Source organism: Neopelma chrysocephalum, unplaced genomic scaffold (assembly GCF_003984885.1).
Source record: "Neopelma chrysocephalum unplaced genomic scaffold, ASM398488v2 Primary Assembly neopelma1_42, whole genome shotgun sequence".
NCBI classification, from domain to species: domain Eukaryota; kingdom Metazoa; phylum Chordata; class Aves; order Passeriformes; family Pipridae; genus Neopelma; species Neopelma chrysocephalum.
In genome coordinates this window covers 3,935,410-3,959,104 of record NW_020897700.1, presented here as the reverse complement: position 1 = coordinate 3,959,104, position 23,695 = coordinate 3,935,410, and the positions used below count along the sequence as shown (strand labels likewise).

The window sequence follows — 23,695 nt, the reverse complement described above, 5'->3', positions numbered from 1 at the left end:
ATAGTACAGTTTGTATTGCTGGCAGCACTGGCATTCCACTGGCCAGAACTTCAAAAGTGTCCAAAAGACCAAAGAAACTGCTGCAAACAGAGAGCAACTTTAAATGCCCATGGAGTACTTTGAAGTGATTATTAACAATGCATCCCATAGCCCAAGGCATGCACAAAGTATGTCTGTACACCAGGCTGCTGAATGGAACAGGATTTGTTTATCAGCCCCTCCACCGAGACCAGAGAGGCTCCCTCTGAAACAATTTATTCTCCTTGGCTCCTGCAACTGAATGTGCCACAGGCATTTTCTGTGGGACGGATTCAGCTAATAGATGATCGGGTCACTGGAAGTGGTAGTAAGTCCTATCTGGAGAAAGCTGTAAGCCAGCTTCCAATGCCAGGGAAAAAAGGCCCAAAGACAACTTCGTGTGGCTGTGTTTGTGTTGCCCTCCTGGCAACACTGGTTCGGTTTTTGGTGGCCAAATGCAACTTCCATGCAACTGCTGGCTGGATGTGTTAGGTGGGCACAGAAGAATCAGGAGAGATCATCTTTACTGTCACAAAGGGGGTAGTAAAGGACTTCCACTAATGACTGTTAAGACTGGTACAAACCATTTCCCTTCTGCAGGCTTCTGTTTTTCTGCTAAACTGTGGCTGTTTTACTGCTGTCATGCAACCTCAAATTGTGCCTCCATCATTTATCTGTATGGGTCGTCTGTCTTTTCCTGGGACCCGGACAAAAGGCTTTCTGGGCATGAATGGCTGCTTTGTTTTCCTGCTCTGAAGGGATCTTAGGCAAATGTAGTCAAGCTCCAAGTTCGGTGGAAAAAAAAAATTCATGCCAGGTTTGTAGCCTTTAAAACCATAGTCGAATAGTTTGAAGTTAGGATAGAATTTTTCCTCAAATCTTCTGTTCTCTGTGAAGAAACTACTTCATAGCCACACTTCATTGACTAGGAAGTAATAGTCAGGCATGAAATAAAAATATTATTATGAAGAGGATGACAAGATCTCACTCAAAGTGAGTATATCCTTTAAAGCTCAGTGAAGAAAATAATGAAATTATGAAACAGGAATTATTGCAGAAACTGAAGTATAAAAGACTCATTAATGACAATCTCTGGTTTTGTACACCTTTTGAATATGTATTCATAACCCCGTTGCCCTATGGACAGATACTGTATCAAGATATTTTTGTCTGAAAGATACAAGCCACAGAGTTGCACCACACATTTCAGAGAAGGGGGATTTGTTGCATTTAGTTTGCAGTGTCCCTTTATTCTTTAAACCTTTTTTGGCTGGATAAAAACAAAACCAAGCTTTTTATGAGCAAATGAACTTCAGCTATTGTCCGTCTATTTTGATGTATTTCCAAACAAGGTGAATGCCAAATGTTTTAGCTCCTTTTTTTTCCTTTAATAGGAGATGTTTAATTAAACAAATATCCTGTTTTAATATGTGCTGCTACATGGAGTTCTGAACTACCTGAAAAGATTAGCTAAAATAAAATGTCAGCATTTGGGTTTGCTCACTGGTTTACTAGCTAACATTCAAGAGTATAAATTGATTTCAGATGGGAATGTCAGCTGCATGCTCTGGCTAGAAATGAAGCTCTGACTCAGAGGGATAGAAAAGATATTATAATCAAAATTTCTCAACTTAATTTCCTCCAAGTAGGGGAATGACACCGAGGGGAAATTCATCCTGTATCCATTGGAGTATTTTGTTCTACCCCTAATTAATTGCTAAGTCTTAGTAAACAGTGGCATAGACCATTGTGAATCCTTTCTCCCCTTCTGCTCTTGTCATGCCTTGCCCAAAATCATCCTCCACCACGTTTTTCAGGGTTTCCCACAACCTTGAAGACTAGTATGGTTTTTAACCACCAAAGCAAAGCAGGAGAAGGATGGATTTTCAGTAAAACAAAACAACAATTTGGGGAGAAATGTCTGAAAGAGAAGGACTTTCTTCCCTTTGAATCAGGAAACAGTTTGTTTCTGCCATAGACATTTCTAACCATTCTTGTAGAAGATTCATACTAGGCATCAATTACAAGAATAGAACAGAAGAGAAGGTAGCAGTGGCATTACTCCCGAGTGCTTTTAATCAGTAGTCCAGCAGTTATGGTATTTATCCAAGATAATTAAAACATGTTTGGCTTCTTGCACTGTACCATGTGGATATATCAGCTCAGGACAGCGTGGCTCACATCTGTGCCACTTCTCAACTGCACTTCATGGAACTTCTAACCTACTGAGATGGGTGACAAGTTTTCAGAGCCAACAAGCTCTTATGTGTTTTGTGGAAGTTTCATCCTCACATCAGCCACGCAGTCTACAATGGGAATACCCAAGCTCAGTAGTGTCATCTGAAAGCTGTGGGTCCCAGTCCTGTCAGGTGGCAAAGAGTGAGTGAGTGAGTAAACTGAGACACAGTCAGGTCACATCCATTTTAAGGGAGATGGTGCAGACTGCTGGGTTGAATTCCCATTATTCACCCCCATAAAAAATTTATAAAATATCTCTCCTGAGATGTGCAGAATTGAAACACAGCTATTCTTTTTCTCAAATCAGTAGCATCAGAGGGACTATGACTTTTGACTTGGGTTTACAGGGAATCTGCAGCAGCTGCAAACACTGTATTTAATTTGGATGTTTGGGGCTATATGTAAGGAGTATGTACTTTCTCTGGCCTCCAATGCCCCGAAGAGTGTGCTATAAGTATGGATGTAATACCTGGCATGCTAATATTAACACCATTCACAAAACAATAAAATTCCATGTAGGACTGACAAAACTTTCCTATTTTATGTTGAGGCTGAATATTTCTCCTTTGAAAACGGGTATCAGGCAAGTGGCAAGTAGCATCTCTGAGTTGAATTTTTAGCTTAAAACAGCCAAATCTAATATCTAGTTCTGAGCAGAGCTTAATCACCTATTCATTTATTTTCCTTTTCCAAATCTGTTTAAAGAAAGTCTCATCCCAAATTTAGCTCCTAACAATGCCTCTGTTCCTTTGAGGGGCACTACTTTCATTCATGGCTTAAGTGTGGCTCTAACGCTACTAAATGATTAACCAACACAGGGTTTATCCATATGAAATAAGCGTGTGGATCCCTTCAAAGGAATTCCAAGTCGCCTTCATTCTCTGGACAAACCCTCAAGGGCCAAGTCACCAAAAGATGTTTTTGTCTTTCCTTCCCCACCCTTTGCCTTTTTTGCCAGTTCTAAGCAACCATAAAATATGTGCTACACACTTCTGTGATGTAGGGAGAATAATAATCAGCCCTGGGCCAAGTCACGTACAGAGGCAACAGAAGAATATTTTAACTGAGTAGGAAACTATTTATCTCCAAACTACTTACATTTAACTGCACTTTCAAAAAAAATCTTCTTCTTTTGACCAAAACAAACCTTCAAATGCAGATGTTCACTAAGTACCCAAACATGAATAAAAGATATTCAGAGAAAGTTGTGGCAAAACACTCAGAATCTAAATCCAAAAATCGTTACACACATTTTATTCAGTCAGAATTTACTCTTAATTAATTGAGGCTAAGCAATGAACAAAGCTTTCAGAATTTAACCATCTCCTTACATAATTGCATTTTTGTATTAGGCTTTTTAATCTTATGCTTTCATACAGCATTGCACCAGCAAACACACAAACTATAAACGATCTCCTAAAAGCAGTGAAATTGAAGCCAAGAGCTTTTGACTAACTTGAAATTTGCTGCTGCAAGGGATAAATGTGCCAGATCCTAGTATGTGGGTCACTTGTTTTGCCAGACCATCCAGTGTATGAACAGACTTGTATCTCTTATCCTGAAGAGGGCAGACAATAGGTATTTTCACCATTTTTCAACTTTTTGCATTTTATGGGCAAATGCATGATAATAAAAAAAATTATATTTAGATCATAATAGTGAATTTGCTCTATCTTAATATTTGTGCTGTCATTTCCCATTCTAACACTTCGGTACTCACATTAAAACATCTACCTACTTCTAGAACAGGCACTAACTGGCTGAAGGGTATGGATCAGTAAACTGAATTACTGCCAGAGCACATTAAAACAGGGTAAAAGAGTATTTGGAGGGCATTTTGAACAAACTTGTATAGCCACTGCCTCTGCTTTACCTCTCCTATCAACAAATACAGAAATTCAAATACCAAAGATCTCAATAAATTTCATAACTGAAAAGAAAAACCAAATAAACCTGTTTTTAATTACTGTTCTCTCTGTGCATCACAGTAACACAGTCCAATCTTTGCAAAAAGAAGTTTTTCTTAGGACCGTGAATCAACAATATAATTTCTTACTCATGTGATATGGAAGCATATCACATAATTATATGCTCTGGAAAGTATGAATCTGAATCAAATAATGACTAGGTTAAAATTCTCCATAGCTTAATTACAATAGGTTACTTTGCTTTTTATTTCCCATTTTCTTTAACAAATTTATTCTAAAGCTGAGCATTGAGAGTGGACTGTATTAAGCCCTTCCTGCAGTCAGATCTTGAGAAAGCAAAAGAGGAAAAGTTATGGAGGAATCTGGTTATTGCAATGAAAGAACAGTATTTTCTGTGCACAAAATGGATGAAATTTGGTTTAGTTACATATTCTTGTAGCAGTTTGGTTTGGGTTTGTTTTTTGTTTGTTTGAGTGAATTAGTTCTTTACTGCCTATCATGTACAGGGCAGCTGTTCAGATTAATAGTTTTGAGGCCGGGTTATTCAGATATGCAGGGGGTTTGTTTTTAATTGCAATGTTTCTGCACTTCGGTTTTTGAACGTGCAGCATGTGATCTTTGTTAAAACCCTGCTGTGGAATGCTGACATACACACAGGATTATTTTGCCTGCCAAGAGTTCATATAGATTTATATGAAGTTTGAAGAAAATGCAGACTCAACTTTTGTTTTCCATTCAGAAAGAAACACCACTGTCATGTTGGTGACAAATAGATTTTAATTTTAAACTTTTGGATGAAAGGAACAAGCATCTTTCCTGACCACACTGTGGCAGGATAGAACTAACTACATTGTATGAGTTAAGAACCACGTACAGTGTCTGTAGGTAACTGAACATAACATTTTACCAATGCTTCAGAAAAAAGCTAGTCCTAAGGTCAGCTTTCCTAAAACCAGACCATTGATTCTGCTTCCTCCTATAGTCAGGATTAACTGCTCTTCTAAACCTATCTGACATTTCTATCCGTGAGTACAAAGTAAAAAGAAAGATACCTTTTCCCAGGAGGATGAAGGTACAGGAGGGAATAAAAATGAAGACTAAAGCAAGGTTGGGAGTAAGACATAGTCTTAGTTAGAAGCTAGTAACAATCAAATGCTTTCTTCACAAAAATACTCCAGGCTGAGATACTGTCAGTGGGAACATTTCACAGGATAAATGTTCAAGGGAAGGAACAGCTTTCTCAAACCATGGATTGATTGCTGGGCCAGTCAACAAGCCTTGCACAAAATGGTCTTGGTGGCAGTGTATATCCTGCCTGAACTAACTAACATGATTTCTGTAGTAATCCCCTCAAATCTTGCCCTTGCTGGAGGGTTTGCACCTGTAGAGTGCCAAATTTCCTTCTTTGTTTCTTTTTTTAAACCCCCACCCATTTAATTTGCTGAGACAATGCAGTGGCAAGACAGCCACAACACAGCACTGGGGCGTGGAATTGAAAACCATGTGTGAGCCATCTGTAGGGCACTGGGCTCCCCAACATCTGCTATCCAAATTCCTAGTTTATATGCCAGATCATCTCCTGAGGTCCCTGAGCAGGATGTGCTTTGCAGAAGGAAGGGCGTGCTGCTGCTGCTGCTGCTGGGCTTCCTCTAGCTGGGAGGCTGGATGAGATATTTCTACTCTTCCCACCACAGGGAAACATGGTCTTTGTAGCTTTTGTTGTTTTCCTTTTCGTGGTATAAACCCCACTTTGATGTGGTTTTAGGGGTAATCACACAGGCAGTGTCCCTGGCTGGGTGGCTCTTGGAGGCCCACAGCAAGAGGAGGCAGTGGGGCATCAGCCCTGTGACTCCACATGGAAGAAGCCCATGCTCAGATCCTCTTACTCCCAGCAAATCTCTCAGTATTGCTAGAAGGAAAATTTTTCTATCTGCCTGTCTGTCTACCCTCACCTATACTTAAATCTCTCTTAAGTGAAGGAAATCAAAGAGATTTCCTGGTTCAGAAAGTCAGTCATTATAAATAAATGTGTTTTCTTTTATGATGCTGGCACTTTGCCACTTCACAGCAGCTAAGATCTGTGCCTACTACTCAAGACAGATAGAAATGTTTACAGAGTGTATTCCTAGGCCGAGATTTTAAAATATAAAATGAGTCAATATATTAATAAATTATCGAGCCTGAGAGAGGAGTTACAGGGCATTTGTCCTATGATGGCTGGAAGAGATTGCTCTGCAAAAACAATGTGGTTTTATAGACTTTTCCTGCTCAATAGATAACTGTAATGCAATTAATGAAAACGAAATTTAATTCCATTGTCACCACACCCACATTGGGGGCACCATCCAAGCACAAGACCTAGTGAAGTAAAAACAGTGCTCGTTGGTCTTTTTAGAAATAGTTTTGTCCCCAGCACAATTTCATGTTCAAAATCAAAGCTAAAGTACTTAATTTCTGTAATATAATGCAAAATACTTAATTTCTATAAATCATTATAGTAATTTGCCTACCTCAGAATAAAAGTAGAGTAGGCAAATCTTCTACCAGAAGTAATCAAACTATCCCAGTCTTCTGTGAGACTAATAAATAAGTTAATAATCCTAACGACTGAATGTGGTAAACGAAACACATCTAATAGCACTTTAAAAGCTTTACAGTTGTCTAAAATGCCATTGGCCAAAAATTTCATTTTACTCATAAAATATTCTCTCTGTAATGGAATAGGAGCTTCAAATCACTGGACCCTCCATGCAATAATTTTTTTAATTAGTTCTAAGAACTGAGTAGAGTATCTGTAATGACAGGAAAATATTGGTCTGAACTTATTCCATCTCTGGTTATATATTTCTAGGTAAAAAGTCAAAGGAAAGGAGTTTGAGCTTTACCCTATTTAAACTTATCTGCAAAATATGCTCAGATGTAGTTTGAAAGACAGAGACAAATAGTGTGTTTAACCTTAGGAGGTGCTTGGGTTTTCCCTAATCTCAACCTGCCACATAGCTGAAAGTGGAAGCCTTTGAAATGTTTTTACAAAAATATTTACTTTTTATTAAAATTAGGAATGGAAAAGATTAGCAAGGCTTTTCCTCTCCCTTTCTTTTTAACCTTGCAAACAGTTTAGTCGTGAACCTCTGCAGGTCGGCATGTTCTGTTGTGTTTATCTGATAGTGACAAAACAAACTTCAGATATCTCAAAGGCTCCATTTAATCTGTTGAGCATAGAACAACCTTTTTTCTAAAGATTTCTAATTAATAGACCAGTCATTCAGCAATGAGGTCTGCATCATATTCGTTTCTGTGGGAACTTTTTCACTACAATTATGCATTAAAAAAACAGAAGGAAAGTGTACAAAAAGAGTCAAAGCTGCAGAATTTTGACATCCTGGAATCATGTACTGCTTAAAGTCTGAATGCTAGACACACTGTCCATCTGCTTCTCTTGCTGATTTATTGACTAGCCTCATGAGCTTTTGATTTTGAATATTTGAGTTCAGATACTGGAAAAAGGAGCCAGCACTCAGTCCAGCAGTCTTAACCATACAAAACTCTCCTTGGTCCCAGCCTTGTTGTTCATGACACTCAGTGCAGATTTGCTGCCAAGTCCGGTAAGAACTGGAAGAGTGAAACACTCAAGACTGAACAGGGCAGTTACCTTTGCAAAGAGTAAACCAGAGTGAGTGTGCAGGCATTGTGCAACTGGATGAAGTAACATTGGGACACAAGTTAGTAAGGACTGTAAGATGGCTTCTTTATATAAGAAACACCTACAGCTTACTAAGTCTTTGTTATGAGCATTTTTCTAGCAAAAGGTCAGTTCCTATTTAGTACATTCAACCATTAGTAAAATCTAAAAGTGCCAAAACTAAAAAAGAAAATGCAAGCTGAGAAACGAAGGAAAATATTTTTTTTCTTTACAAGGAAAAATCTATTGACAGCAAAATAAAACAGAAATTTGGCATCACTCTCAGTTCATCTTCATATGCAATAAATAAATAAAATTAATGACATATTAAATATTTTTGGCTATTTCAGTTCTTTTTCATAGCCCTATCGACATTTTCATAAGCCCCTTGGCAGCAGAGTCAGCTTCTCTGCATTCCAGTTTGCCCCAGTTTGAGTGAGTTTTCCTGTTTCTAATCATCCATAATCTCCCATAACCCTCACCCATTATATCAATCTCCCAGCTAGAATGAGCAGCTGACAACAATGCACAATGCATAACATCTCCATGCTACTCCTAAATGCAAAAGTCATGCTGTGTCCTAGCCAAAACAGCAAGTATTAAAATGATAGATTGAGAAACAATTGAGGAAATTGAGGGTTTGGGACCTGAGTAGATGGCTGAATTTTGAAGGTGCAGAGGAAAGCTTGCAATTTCTAAACAACCCCACTCAGTTTATTTTATTTAAAATTCTTTTTCTTTCTGTATTAACTCCTATTGAAAAATTATTAGATAATTCTTTGTGAAACAAGGAAAAGATTGTATTTGAATCTTTCTTTCTCATAGAAAAACTTCATTTTCTATTCAGTGATGAACACAGAGCTGCCTTGTAGAATGTTTCACTTGGAAATACTGTTAAGTTGGCCAACATTTCTCCTAGGACCCTTGACCTGAGGACTCCTTGCTTCAGCAACTTGAAAGAAATGCATTTTCTAATGCTGTTTTCCTAGCATTCATTTTGTTGATGTGGCTGTTGAATTATATGACAACTTGCACTGCAAGTCAGCGTGGAAATACTTGTCCTAAACATGTTAACTCATTCTCACAGTCTTGACAAAAATCCAAGACAGCTGCTACTATGTATTAAATAAAGAAAAGACAGGTGGTTGGGGTTTATGTTCAATTTATTTATTGGTTTACTATGTGGCTTAAAAATCTGAGATGAAATTTTTAAAGGTTTTGTCTAAATTACATGGATTTTAATACTAAATAACATCCCTTTCCACCAATAATAGCAATCATGAAATATTTTCAAGCTTTTTCTACATGCTATTTTTACAAAATATACTTGAATGAAACTAGTCAGTCTGGCCAAATATAGAAAAGAATACAAATTGTCCAATACGTCATAGCAACAACAGTAGCCTTAAGATTTAATCAGCTTATCATTTGGGCAGAAGATTTGGTTTCCAGTGGAAGTATTAAGGATATACTTTTTCAACACAATTTTCTGAAGAAATGTGTCTTATGGGGCAACATTGGTCCTTCATCCATCCATCCATCTGTACCCATTCCTCCAACTGTAACCGAATTTGATTATAGGGCACATATTTCTGATATACTAGAGAAGGCTCTTGAGCCTTGTGAAAAACAGTTTTTAAATGGGGAGACTCAAGCTAGTACCCACAAATGGAAACACCATTGGATGAGCAGAGCAGCCAACCTTCCTGCTTTGTGTCTGGCTCATCAGCGCACAGAAGGCTCAGAAGGGTCCAGAATATATGTGATCTGTTCCCTAGATCATTATGAAGAGATCTGGGAGAGAAATGAGTTAAATGGAAGAAGAGAGGATACAGCAGATGTTGTGGGAATGTGACAGCAGACATGAAATGCAGAGTTCCCTTGAAATACCTTTTGCCATTGACTCACAATTAATGTAGTACAGTTTCATTTGTTACAGCAAGGACAATTCTTCCTTCGCTGATATGGAGGTATCAGTGTTGCTGTCGAGTTTGAACAGATAGGATTGGTTATACAAGAAAAGAAACTAGCCCCTTGAAAACTAAGTTGCTGAGACTGGTCGTGCTTTATGTGTTGTCTCTTCTTTCTCTCTTTCTGTATTGCAGCCTACATGCATACAATTTCTTCACAGGTCTCTCCCTAGAGGGTTAGTAGGGCTAAACCAGGAATTCGGCCAAATAAGCACCCTGGGCTGAATAAGGAATACTGGCTTTCTTCCTTGGCCAGTTTGGGTGCAGCATTGATGAAGATTTTCCATTCTGAGGTTCATACGATAAATCTAAGTTGTCTTTTGATTTATACAATGCACATTCATTCAGCGGTATCCTTAGATTTAGAGTCAACACTTGCATGAAAGTCTTCCTGACAGTATGTGAACTATTCTGCAAGGAGTAATGTGTGTTTGCTGTGCAGTTATGAATGACAGGGCGGCATCTTGGAGAATCTTTCCTCTTAGGAAAATAAGGTTTTAAGCAAGACACAGTGACAAATCTTGACAGAATCATGAGTAGGGTTAAGACTTTGTTTTAACTAATAGGATGTTGATCTCAGAGCTTACATTCATATTGTATATCCATTATTTTCTGTATTTAAGAATACAATATTTGACTTGTACTCTCAGAGATAGCTCCTGTCTCTACATAATCCTCCTATTCCTTGTTGCGCCCCCAGTGAAATAGTAGCGCATCTTGTCAGGTTATTTACACACATTAAGAAATGGTTCCTGTTCCAAAGAGTTAACACTGGGCAAGACAATGGAAAAGAAAAATAATGTGATGATGTTACTTTCTCAAAGTCATGCTTTATTCCAGGGTTGAGTCGGAAATAGAAGCCAAGCCTCCTGGTGCTCCGCACACTGCTCTCCTTTTTTTTTTCTCTCCCTCTTTCCTTCCATCCTTCTTTTTTCAGTCTGAAAAGACCTTGTTTCGGTCTCCTATCTAGATTTCTCTCCCTTCCTCACTTTCCCTTATGCTGTGTCCACTAAGCAAAGAAGGAAAATATATTTGGCCTCCCTCTAAACAGGACTTCTCTTCGGAGATGTTTCAATTCTCCTTGGGTGCTGCATTACTACACAACTTGTAATGCCTGAGCTTACTAGATTAAAGCTCTCTGAAAACTGTCTGTATGAATCACAGCTACTTCAGTGACTAAAGTGTAAACATATCTAGAGACGGCCATCTACGCTGACATGTTATATATTTAAATAATATTCTAGCTAGAATCATTCCTAGAGTACCAGGGACTCCATAATCCTCTTAGCATATTGAATTTAAGATTTCTTCACTATAAGGGTGATGAGGCACTGGAATAGGTTGCCCAGAGAAGCTGTGGGTGCCCCATGCCTGGAAGTGTTCAAGGCCAGGTCATACAGGACTTTGAGCAACCTGGTCTAGAGGAAGGTGTCCCTGCCCATGGCAGGGGAGTTGGAACTATATGATCTTTAAGGTCCCTTCCAACCCAAACCATTCTATAATTCTAACTGCTAATATATTTCAGGTCTTTCACAGTGCAAATTTCTGGGTTTTGTATATGAACATGTCAGATGGGTAGTACTCTTAGATAATTAGATATCTCTACCATTTTGGCTGAAATATTTCTTAGGAAATAACATGGTCAATACTGCATCTAAGGAAACCCTATAGAAGCTGTGGTTCATTTATCTAAAAATATAAAGTAAAGCTGTATTTGTATTTTCAAAGCAGTAGTATTGAATCATTTTGAATAGGTAGGGAATTTCTCTCTGCATTTTGATATTAATTGCTCTGCTTTTTAATTAATTCTGTTTTGCAACATTAGATAATAGGCAACATTCATGAAGAGCTCCAGATTATCCACTGGAGAGCTCCATCGGCGTATTTGTCTAGTTCCCAATATGAACAATTAAGCAGGAGAATACAACAGTGGGAAGATATAGAGGTTGTTTGAGCAGTTTCCTTCATACATTGGGCAGAGTTTATTTGGCAACACCTCCAACTACACAAAGAGAAAGTTGAAAAATTTGGCAAACATATGCCAATAAACAGAGAAAAGTTTGATGGCTACTTCTGTTCATGGCTGCCTGTGGAGGAAAAGGTAGCTCAGCATTTTCAAACCACTATGAAAATTAAACTATCTGCTGGTAATAGCCAGATCTGAGCTGTGGGATGGGCTGTGCTTATTTGTGCATACATAATGCTGCCCACTCCTACACACACCAACAACAGTGTTTTCAGTGGGATATACATTACCTGTATGCTAATTTTGCTAGCATTACTGCACCATAATTTACACAATTATCCTTCTGTAGAGATTGGCAGATAGTACTTTAAGGTCAGAAAACCGAGATGATTTAATGGACATTTTGATTCTTCTTTGTTGTGAAGTTAAAATAAATTCCTGAGTTGAAATTCTCTTTTTGCATGTGTATATTTAAAAAATTATCCAAAAAAGCATGGGTCTAACCCTGCAAGCCATTATTCACATCAGTTAATTCCTTAACTCTATGGAATTACTCATAGGAATGCATGTATGCAGAATGCAGTCCTGTTATCATTGAGCAAATACAGCTAATTAAAAAAAAATTAAAAGACTCTTTCTTGCCAAAAACCATACAGTTTATTTGTATTTGAAAAGTAAGATTTATTACAGTTTTCACAAGAAAGATTAAAGTTTTAGTTAAAGCAACCAGTGGTTTTACGTTCTTATTGCACATCTTTTGGGAAAAGGAAAACTTGAGGCCCTGAAAAATTCTGAGAGTGTCTTGTATTAAAAGCATTAAAACCTGAATTAAAGAACATAATTCAGATGGAGTTCTGGTGACTGTGCCAAAGATTACATCGTTGGCTGCTGACTGTATCCAGATTTTTAGAGCAGGTGTGTTGACTCATTCTCTGGGAAGCATGAAGAGAAACACTGGCCTCACTCCAACCCCATAACACAGGGCTAACCCAGCTCCATCGCTGCTTTGGGACGAACCATCGCTGTCAGACAGTGCAGTCTTCATGGAAATGCAAAGTATGGCTTTAACATGATATTCCGGAGAGATTAGCAATGCTCTGTCTGAAGGCTGGGAGCTGATTTACATCCAAAGTTTAGTCGCTTCACTGCTAACAGAGCTTGTGCGTTGGGAGGTTTAGTGTGATTGTAAAAGCAGCAGCCCCTCAGATGGTCATTTTTCCCGAGAAAGTTGCTGGATGCTTGGCCTGTGACTCCTAGCTGGTTTTGGAAAACACATACCTTTTCCAACAGATTTTGAACATTGTTGCCATTTTTATTGGATGCTGTCCATGCTCACTTTAGTACTTAATGTGGCCAGTGTATTGTCAACATCACCATATTTGTCATCTTGCTGGTTTACTTTTTTTACCCAAATGATGTGTATTATAGGACATTTACAGGAGTATATTTTAAATGAACTCACTGTATTAAGGATGAGATAGTAAGGATTTTACTTTTAAAAGGTTTTTTTTTTAAAAAACGTGCCTTTTTAGCAATCTGAGGAGCAGTTTGGAAGAACCCATAGGCCTTGCACGGATACCTTAAAGCAAACAGTAATCAAGGAAAAGAAGACACCTTCAAAGAAAGCTTTTCCCACTGCTCCACATGATTAAATGTAACTGCTGTTAGTGCCTTAATTATTTATAAAAGTAACAGTTGCATCTATTAGAAGTGCTAATTTCAGGATATCCAGTATCATTACAATTAAAACCTCAAGAGATCAATGAGCACATCCAGTTGCAGAGAAAAGTATGGTGGAAACCAGAGAGCCATTCTCTTGACTAGTTGAAGTTCATGGTACATCTTTTGGCCCACTTGGAAAAAACAGGCAATGAAGTAATGAAACACTTGTCACAATGTTGTTCACCTTTGTGTATAGGCAGCAAAAAGCATGTATTTGCCTAGTCTGTTGGCAAGTGGCAGAATAAAACTGGGGAATTAATCAACAGATCTCACATTCACCGATAGCCCAAGCTAACATTTTTGTTGCTAGTATCAAAATACTTGAGGGAGGCTGGGTCTACTCTACAGTTTCGGTGCAAATACAGTTTCGGAGCACTTCTGTGAAAGTCAGGAGAATGATGGCAGCCTCAAAACTATATTTGCTTTAAACGGGAGAAGCTGTTCTAGCAGCCTCATGATAGCAACTGATAAGGACTAGGTTTTCTGGGGAGACTTACACATCCTTCACAGATGTGTCAGGTGAGGAAACAGGACTTCATGCAGAACTTGCAAGCATTCACATTTCACAGACCTTCAATCTGCTTATAAAAAATAAAAGCACCAGGAAATGCGTCACTGTTATCTTCAGTCATTCATTTTGAGAATTTCAAATTTCATAGTGGAAATTGCTCTTTGAAATATATTTTTAATTGCTGAATAACTGTGATTATTGTATTCAAGGCATATACTTGTTCAAGCAATGCTTTCCTACAATGTTTTGTATTTTTTGTGAAGACTAGTAAATTAAAAAACAACAAAAAAATTATTTAACAGACTGATTCTACGTTAGGTTGACCTTAAATGCTGATTCTAAGTCTTCTCTACTTTACTCGCTTTTGCTTCCACAACTTATTTTCTAAACTCAACAGGGATATTTGAAATGGGAAATCAAGATGTGAGGGAAGATGCTTGGTATGGTTACTGCATGGCAACCCACATTCCAGCTCACAGCTAATTACAGGCAATGCTGACATCTGAGAGCTGGGAAAAACTGGGATGTTAAATCTGCTTATTTGTACAGTAAAATCTTTTCCACAAAGTATTATTTTATTTCATGGAGCCAAGGACAGTCTGCAACATCAATGTTAGTAGAAATTTAATGTTGTGTTAATAAGGGATGGTTGAAGACAATGTAGCTTTATTAACTTAGCACAGAGATAGACCATGGACCAAAACATTAATCATAAGCATTCCTTTATTGACCTCCCGAAGGGCCAGACTCCTCCAGCTAGGCTTATTAATCCCCATGGGGATAATAATATCCCATTTCAACAGTGAGAACCAAATACTTGTCTTGGGTTTAGCTGATGAATGGCTTAACTATTTTTATTTTTTATTTTTTTAAGAGAAATAACATCCGTCTCCTTTTTTGAGATCAGACAGCATGGTAACAGGCAGAGTCCGAGAATCTCTGCTGGATGGGATCACTGGTGATGGACTGAGTATTCCCTCTCATTAATACCAAGTTTTCTTTCTCTGGGCAGTTTCTTTTCACGATGCTATTTCCAACATATGGAAAGTTCATTGCTTAGTACAATAGGGCCAATACTTCCCTCTCCTGCATGTTGTATCCAAAAGTGACCTAAACATGATGAAATAATAACTCCACATTTAATAATATTGTAAGACTATCAGCCAGATGCAGCAGATTTTCCAGAGGGTATATTGACATCTTGCATAAGTGTTTATAAATATACTGTTTTCAGCTTCTCTAAAGTATATGCATTCATGACTAAAACTTGTCAGAGAAAATACTCATGGCCTCCTTATTTTTGCCAATGTTTAAAAGGGGCAAGTTCTTGGCTTTTCTGGAAATGTAGGAGAATCAGGTTCTTCTTCCTCTAGAGAACTTAACTGATATATCAGCAAGGTATGGGCTGGTACAACTGTTCAATAAGTCATTTTCAGTTCACTTTTCCCAGCACCTGTCTCATAAGAGAACAGAGTTGAGGAAAAAGGATATATGCTGAAACATTTCCTCTCTCAGGTTTACACTTAAACAGTTTCCTTGTTTGTTTTTCTGGGATCATTATTCCAGAGAAATAGCTTTTTCATTCTTTTGTCTGTTCTGGCTAAACATTTCTGTTTTTCTTTGCAAAAACACAAAAACTGAGCACAAGCTATGGAGTAATGTTAAGGTTAAGCTTTCCTATTAGCGAGTGTATTCAGTTCATTGGTTTTGAGGTGAGACAAACAAGTTAGATCCTCTCCCAAGCCAGTGGGACATAATAGGGACTATAAATAATGCCTTACTTCTGGACATTATTATGATTATTACAATTATTAGTAAGCCGATGTGCAGTTTCTATAGCCCTCAGAAACCCACATCACTGTGATTCAGTAACAAAAAGAGAGATTTCTTCTCCTTCCCTGACCTGTTACCGTTCAACACCTAACCTGTGGCCTTCTCTTGAGCTGTTGCAAGGGTTTGATGACTGTGTCCTGTACTTAAAAAATCTCCACTTTAATATAAATTGTATTGGGTGTTGAGTGGAACAGACAGGTCAAGGGTTGAACCTGCCATGGTGCCCTTAACAGCAGGATAATAACTGCATGTATTTTATTCACTCTGCTTTTTCCCACTCATTTATGTATATGCCCTATGCTGTTACATCCAGTTGAAAAAGACATATTTGCATCAATTTTCATGAATCAGCTGTGCACCAGCCCCAACAGAGACTCCATTTTGTTCTCTCCTCACACAGAAGGCAACATTTTTAAAAGCATTTAGCTAGGTGTCATGAAATGACTTCATGAAAATTGTGTGTGGCGTCAATATAACCCTGAGCACGTATACGGTAAGGGAGAAAGGCATTCCTCTTGCAATCCAAGTTTTGGGAGGGTGAAGAGTGTAGGCTGAAGATACATATCCAAGGTCCAGGATCAGTAAATCAGTTCACAGTGCAATATCCCTCCCTCTTTTCTACACAAATTTTCTGGCTGAAGTAGCACCCAGAGCTCTCAGCCAGTCCTGCAGGTCAGAGGACGCAGGGCAAAATTGCAGGCTCACGCAAGGACTCTGGGGGAATTGCAGGCTGTCAACAAAATCTGCTTGGAAAACAAAGCAGAGTACAAACATGCCACTTCCCTTCTGACAACGGAGAAGTCCAGAAACAAAGATTTTTCCTGCAATTGGGCTGCAAGAAGATTCTATGCAAACGTGACAGCAAACATGGCTGGGAAGCAGCACCTGGAGGAGTGGCACTTGATTTTGGAGCAAATCAAAACCCAGGTTCTGAAGTCCATGGTAGATCATGAAGACAAAGGAGAACTTGTGGTTCTCTGCATAATTAAAAGGTGAAAGGGTTAGCAAAGAAACTCTGTTTTTCCCAAAATTATGCTAGGGCTTGTTTCATAGATGTTTACAGTACACACAGCACTGACGGGAGAAAGCATACAACCTTTTTAAGCTTCCCACTGGTCTTTTCTTCTGCATGCCTCCTACATTTGCTCAGTGCAGGTGTCCACCCAAGAAAATATTGTGTAGGTGATGTGCGTGCCTGCTGCCATGGATGACCCTCATATAGAGTCTCCACAGGCAATGAATTTCGATAGAAAGCCTTTTCCTCTGCTTGTGCTCCAGGAAATGCTTTCAGTGTGCTTCCTCATGTCCTTTAAGCTGTCATTTAAAATTCTCTCTCTTGTTTACATAATTTCTTTACTGCTTCTTGCACCCTACAGAGTTGCTGCAGTATTAGCTGGATTGCTGCATTTTAGTACTCCATCAAACAGCTAATTTCATCTGTTACCACATGGTGCTTGATGCTTTTTTGCACAAGTTTAGCTCTGAGGAAAATTATTATTTGCACTTCCATGAAAATTTTTGCAATGTCTTCACTCATTTATTCACATGAAACTGGTCTTGCCAAACATTGTAAAATTAAAGGAAGTAAAAGTGGTTCTACTTGGAAATCTTACAGAAAAGTCATGTCATACACTGACTCCTTGAACAAAATAACAGCTGCAAAAAGTTAATGATACAGGCTTTAAATGTCACCATTGCAAAATCATGAGGAAATTGTAATTTAATTATGTTTAATTATCTCCCATTAGAAGAAAAAAAATATCTGCTACACAGCATTTCAAATATAATTGCCTCTGTATGGCTTTTTTTTTTGTATGTGAAAGTGTCAAAATGTCAATTATACATTCATAGACCTATGCTGAAGAATTGATTTATCTATGCTTAATTATTCAAGAAAATGTACTATACTGTGTGTGCAAAGGAGATAAAATCAGTCAAAACACATGAAATTGTTTTGCTCTCCTACTCTTGCAAAATGGAACAATTCCCATTTTCCTAATATTTGATAACACTGAAGTTGTAACTAAAAAATCTATTTTTTCAGACTGTGGTCTTACCAGTTGACATGCATGACTAGTATATAACAGGAATGTTTCTTACACTTTAAAATCTTCTTCAGCCATACCTCAAATGAAATTCTTTCTGTTCAGTTGTCTTAATGAGAAATATTATAATCAAGATATATTTGAACTCCTCAGACATTCCTTATTTTATTTCAAAACCAGTCCTTGGCAACAGAGTCTGCATATAGGTATAAAAGAAAGATGAAGCTCAATATATAACTAGTCTGGTTTTGAGTTTGAGAAAACTGAGCTCTAGGAATCTGAGCTCTGGATTCTAAATTTACACTAAATGGACCTACAAACCATTTGGAGATTTACCCATTGATGAATGCCAGAAAATATGAAAGTGATCCATCTTAGAGTACTTTGTGTTCCTGACAGGGAGTTCTGGGGACTTACTGTCTTATTGCATAATATTGAACACTAGTAACCAAACATCTGTTAGCAGAGAATACAAGCTGCAGATAACTGTGGCATTAAAATGACCAAGAAATAAATATCGTTGGATACTTAAAATTACTTTGGTAAAGTGGTACAGAATAGCTACACTGACAAGATTCTGTCTTGCATCAAGGATTTCAAATAATACAAGTGCTCACTCTAAGGTTTTTCCTAGACAAGAAAACTATGAATGCTATTGATAAGGTAAAAGTAAACCACATGGGATGCCTACCTGAATACATACCTTGCACCAAATACAAGTCCATACATCAAAATCAATATGTATTTCTCCTTGTCTAAAACAACTCAGAACTTGAATTCTTTCATTACATCTGATATATAACCATATTTAATGGCACCCTCAAGACATTGAGACATTGACTTGCATTAGAAGCAATGTGCAGTCACACAGGTGAGCTCTCCTCTCTGAGGTAAAGAAGATGCTCCCTTTTCTGAGCCCTAGTAGTCCTAGAAGTGTCAGAAGAATGCTGGGGACAGAAACTTCAAGCAATTTTAGTCTTGTACTGGGACCAGTGGAGCTTTTCCTTTTTGCTACAATGGTGCAAAACTGAGGCACAAGCCAGCCATGCCCTGGAGGGTATGGGATGCTGTGAGTGGTGCCTAAGGGTAAAGTCCAGAAAAGAGGAAAACACTGGCAGACTTTGTTCACAATTTTCTCAGCCAGTTAATAATGCAGCTGTGGAAAATGCCCATACATTTCCGTGTGCTTCAGTTTCTCTAACTGTAAAGTGAGAGCTTATGCATTAAAATTACTTTGAGACTACAAGATTGCAGCATGCTTTGCAAACCTCAGTTGAAAGTGTCACAGTAATGCAAACAAATGTGTTTCTTCATTTAGTATTGTAGGCTCTGTAGTCCAGGAATAGCACAGATAGACATGGACCTTTTCATCGTTTTGCCTTTAACAGAACAACTCTGTTTTCTGAACTGAAATTTTAACTGTAAACAAAAAAAAAATCTATTTGGTTTTTAGTTTTCCCTAGGGAAGCTGTAAAATACTTAGGTAGGCTATAGCAGTTTGGCTGTTAATGATCTCTAAGAAATTACTGGCAGTAATTATAAATGAATGCTTTTCTGTAACATATAATCAGTAATCAGAAACTGCTAGGAAAAACAGTGGTGACGTGAAAACAGTCACCATAATGTGTTTTGACAAGTCTCCTAATTAATAAAATAATTACCCAAACTACTAAATATGTAGGAGAAATATGTCTTGCAAATGATAAGCATGTTTCTTCTAATTTTCATCATTTTTTTCTATGAAATGAAATAATCTTCTGAAACATATCTGTAATTGCAGCTAACCCTGCAAAGGGAGGTATCCAAGACTATTACTTCTAGTGCCAAAACAAAACAGAGAGTTGGCAGTCAAAGCACACCCACCCATAAAGTACATTTTGGTCAAAAGCAGTCAATTCCATTTTGACTCCAAGGCTCACATCCCATCCTTAGCTCATCACAGATGGGCACTTCATCAGTCACAGCCATCTGAAACACCCAGATATCTCAGGCACAACAGGGAGTGAGGAGATTGCATTGTTCGTTGATCCGTAAGAACTTGCTTTTTTTGATATCTATTTCCCACCTTCATATAACACTGACCTAATTTCCAGCATTGTTCAGGATTACCCTCTTTTCAGTCTCTAGTGGGATATAATCCCTAACTTTCACTGTGGAATCAGTCTCCACGTAAGGGAGTCCATGTGGTTTAGGATTTTGTGCCCCTCTTTTGCCTCTTCTTTCATCTTCTTCCCATGTGATCTTATCTGTAGAAATCGTTCCTCAGATTATTCTTCACATCTTGGCATAGAAAGGAAAATATCAAAGTTATGTCAGACTTGGTTAATCCTGTCCAAGAAATCAGGAATGAGTAAAATAGATGTCAGTGTCATCTAATAAAATCGAATTCAATATTAACTTGGAGCTGCACCTCTTCCAACTACAGATGCTATCAGTCACCCATATCCACCCTTAGCACATTTCAGGAGATCTTCTACATGCACAGATGTGATGTTTCACCAAGTCTGTCTCTTCTTGTTTTCTTCTGGCAGCACTCATCTCGACCATAAATGCACACAGCAGCCCTCTCACATAAAGCGTCTGTCTCTCTGATCTCCCATTCCAAGCAACTTTATATGTTAGTGAGGAAGACCTGAAAAACCTACAGCCCCAAAAAACAAAAATGAAAGAAAATAGATTGGAAGGCAGTAGAAAATGGTAACTAACAAACAAAAAACCTGGGATCAAACTCTGATCAGGGAAAAAGTGCCAGCCGGGTCAAGTTTCTGCCTAAGAGAATGGAAAGACTGCCATTCACCTTTCCATTAAACACAGCTCCATCCTGGAAGAGTTTAGAAATTGAAAATTATTAGGCAAAAAAAGCTATTTCTAAGAAGATGAAATTTTCATGCCCAACTGTGAAGTAAACACTTTCCAGCCAAGGCAAAGATTTACCCAAGGCAAAGGGTGGAGCATATGCAAGACTTAGGAAGTGGAGAGCATGTTCCTCTGATATGGATGGCTTCTGGCAGTGCTTGTTGTTAAGAGGGTTATGGTAGTCCACAAAGAGGGTTATGGTAGTCCACATACATTTTTTACACATTTTACTGCTGGTTTGGTAGGGCCAAAGAAGTTGTAATCACAACTTGTCACTTGCCTGACTTGCATTTTAGATATTTTCATATTGGCTGTATTTAGAAGTGTTGACAGGTGACAAATCTGCACAACTTAGAGATTGAGAGGGCCTACCACACTGTTATTTCCATTCTACCAGCAATGCAGGACCAACTCTCTTGCTCATTTCCCAGCAACTTACCAGGTATCTTGTCCAAAAACTGTTCATTCCTCTTTCTTTGTGAGTTTATTCCACACTTGAGCGACTATCATTGTCAGGAAGTCAAAGTGAACGCAAATTGAATCTAAGAAAACCTCTTCTTAGGGATCAAAATAGTTTTGTTTTGTTTTTCTTTAATATCCATGCACCTCTGACTTGCTGATATCTTCCACAAGCAGGAGTTCCAAATTTACTTCTGAGAAGACTTTTCCTTGCCCACCAAAAGCAGGAGATACAGGAAATTGTATAAGAAATGTCAATGTAGCTCTCACCATGTTTTCCAGGCTGGAAAATGAGAAGAAATTTTCAGAAATTTGAAATTCAGTTGTTTTTCTGAAGAGATTTTTCTCAGTCTCATGCATGAAAATGATACTCTAAGTAGTTTTGTCTGTGAGTTTTGCAGTTAAATATCACAAAGGGGTACTTTGACATTTTTATGGTGTGTTTTAATTAACTGAAGCAAAATCTGCTCTTCTGAGTGATTCATTTATCCTATCAACCTTTCTATTTTTGTAAGATTAAATCAGGAAGTTCACATTAAGCTTCCTTTCCTGGAATTCCAGTTGAACATTATTACCCTTTGTTTAGACTGTATCACTTATTCAGCTGATAAGAGTAGACTATTCCACTGGACAAACAGAGATTCAGCAATTTATATCCCTTAAGGATCATTCTGTATTTTCCAGTAAATTACTATACTGCTACATGCTTCAGGAAACTACTGAAAATTATTACATTTTTTTAAATCTGCAGACATGAAACTGTATTCTATTGCAATTATGTGTCTCAGCAAAGCATATACAAAATATTTTTTGTCCTTGACAGTAGGAGGCATGTTATAGCTTTGCATCATTCAGTTCTCAATGCAATCCCACAGCTTCATCATGATCTTCAGGACACTAAAAAAGAACCTGGGAGAAAGACTAGATACTGATTCTAAGGGAATGAAAATTCGGAGTAAGGCACACATTTTAAATTCTGAAGTAATTTGTCATGTTTCATACTTTGAAGTTGTCATTTGAAATCTTAACATTGAGGTTCATTCCTAAGAGAGGCATTTTAAAATGCCAGAAATACAACTTCAAGCAAGAAACCTAAGCAAGACTTGTAGTTCAAATTGCTACAATGATCTTTATGAATTACCTGTGGTGTAAAAATATACTCTTTAATTCTGGACTGTTTTCTGAAGCTATGCTAACTGCATTCCTTGACTATTACATTTCTTTTACTCTGTAGTATCCTGGATTCTGGTATATAAGTGAAAACTGCCTAGATTTACAAAATATTTAACTTCTCAAATTATCACAATTAATTTACTTTCTTGTGGAGTTGTTTTTTGTTGGTCTTGTTTGTTTGTTTGTGTTGGTTTGGTTTTGGTTTTGGGTTGTTGGGGATTTTTTGCCTAGGACAAAGTCTAGCTTTGCAAACAACATAAAACACATTTGTTCTTAGACTAACAAATTAATTTCTTGTTATGTTTGCACCAGAAGCAGGTAACACTACAGTTACACTTCTAACATAGTCTAGCTAAACCCCAAATTCTTATTTCCCAGGATTTCCTTTGGTGCCTGGATTTGTCTTTCAGCATGAATTAGAGTAAAAAACCTGCTTCTCTCTGCAGCCAAAGGTATCTGACATCATATTTACCAATAGTCATAAGTGGGGACACTAATCTGTAGCCTTATGTAGAGTGCAGATTTTCCAAACCATCAAAAGTATATGGGAGCACAGTGTAATAAGCATTCCTAAATTGATAGAAATTATATATATATATATAATTATATACACATTTCTACAATAGACACAGACAGAAAATAGATCTTTATATCTTTTTGTGTTTTACATTCTCATATTTGTAAAATATGAAGTAAAACTAAATCTGCAGAAAAAATACTTTTTATCTTCCCCAAATCTATCGATATCTAATTCCCTTGCATATTAGGCAAAATCTCCATAAATAAAAGCAAATAATATAAACTTAATAAATGTGGTTATTTGCAGATGTCAAATAACTCATATTCATATTAAATTAGGGGGGACTAAGCCTAAAAGGGTTCATAAAATAACTTAGTGTCTAACCCTAATTATTGCAAACAAAGATCAAAAGAAAAGCTTATCAAAAGTGGAGACAGTTTATTTCCATCTTGGAACAAAGGACAAAAGACACAGTGTCTTGTCCTTCCTTTGAGGTTTCTCTGTCAGCTCCTTTCCACTCCCTTTCCTGATAGGCTGCAATGTCTTGATGGCTGACTGTTGGCTAAAACACAATAATCAATTCTGGAGAACATGTCAGGTACTTATTTTTATAACAGGAACAATGGAAATAGCATCACATTGTTAAGAGAGGTAAAAGTGATTAAAAATACCCTCTTGAGTTTTCCTTTCTAGTTCCTATCATCACAATGCGCTGGAATTGATCCAGAACAAACTATGACTGTAGATACACACATTTTTACAGGAATCAGAGAA

General features: G+C 37.7%; 1 protein-coding gene across 5 annotated transcripts in view; it reads left to right on the top strand.

Moving 5' to 3' along the window:
- The window catches only part of DLC1 (DLC1 Rho GTPase activating protein), a 264,648-nt gene that overhangs the window by 191,180 nt on the left and 49,773 nt on the right, over positions 1 to 23,695 (top strand). The gene's annotated exons all lie outside the window — the stretch shown is intronic.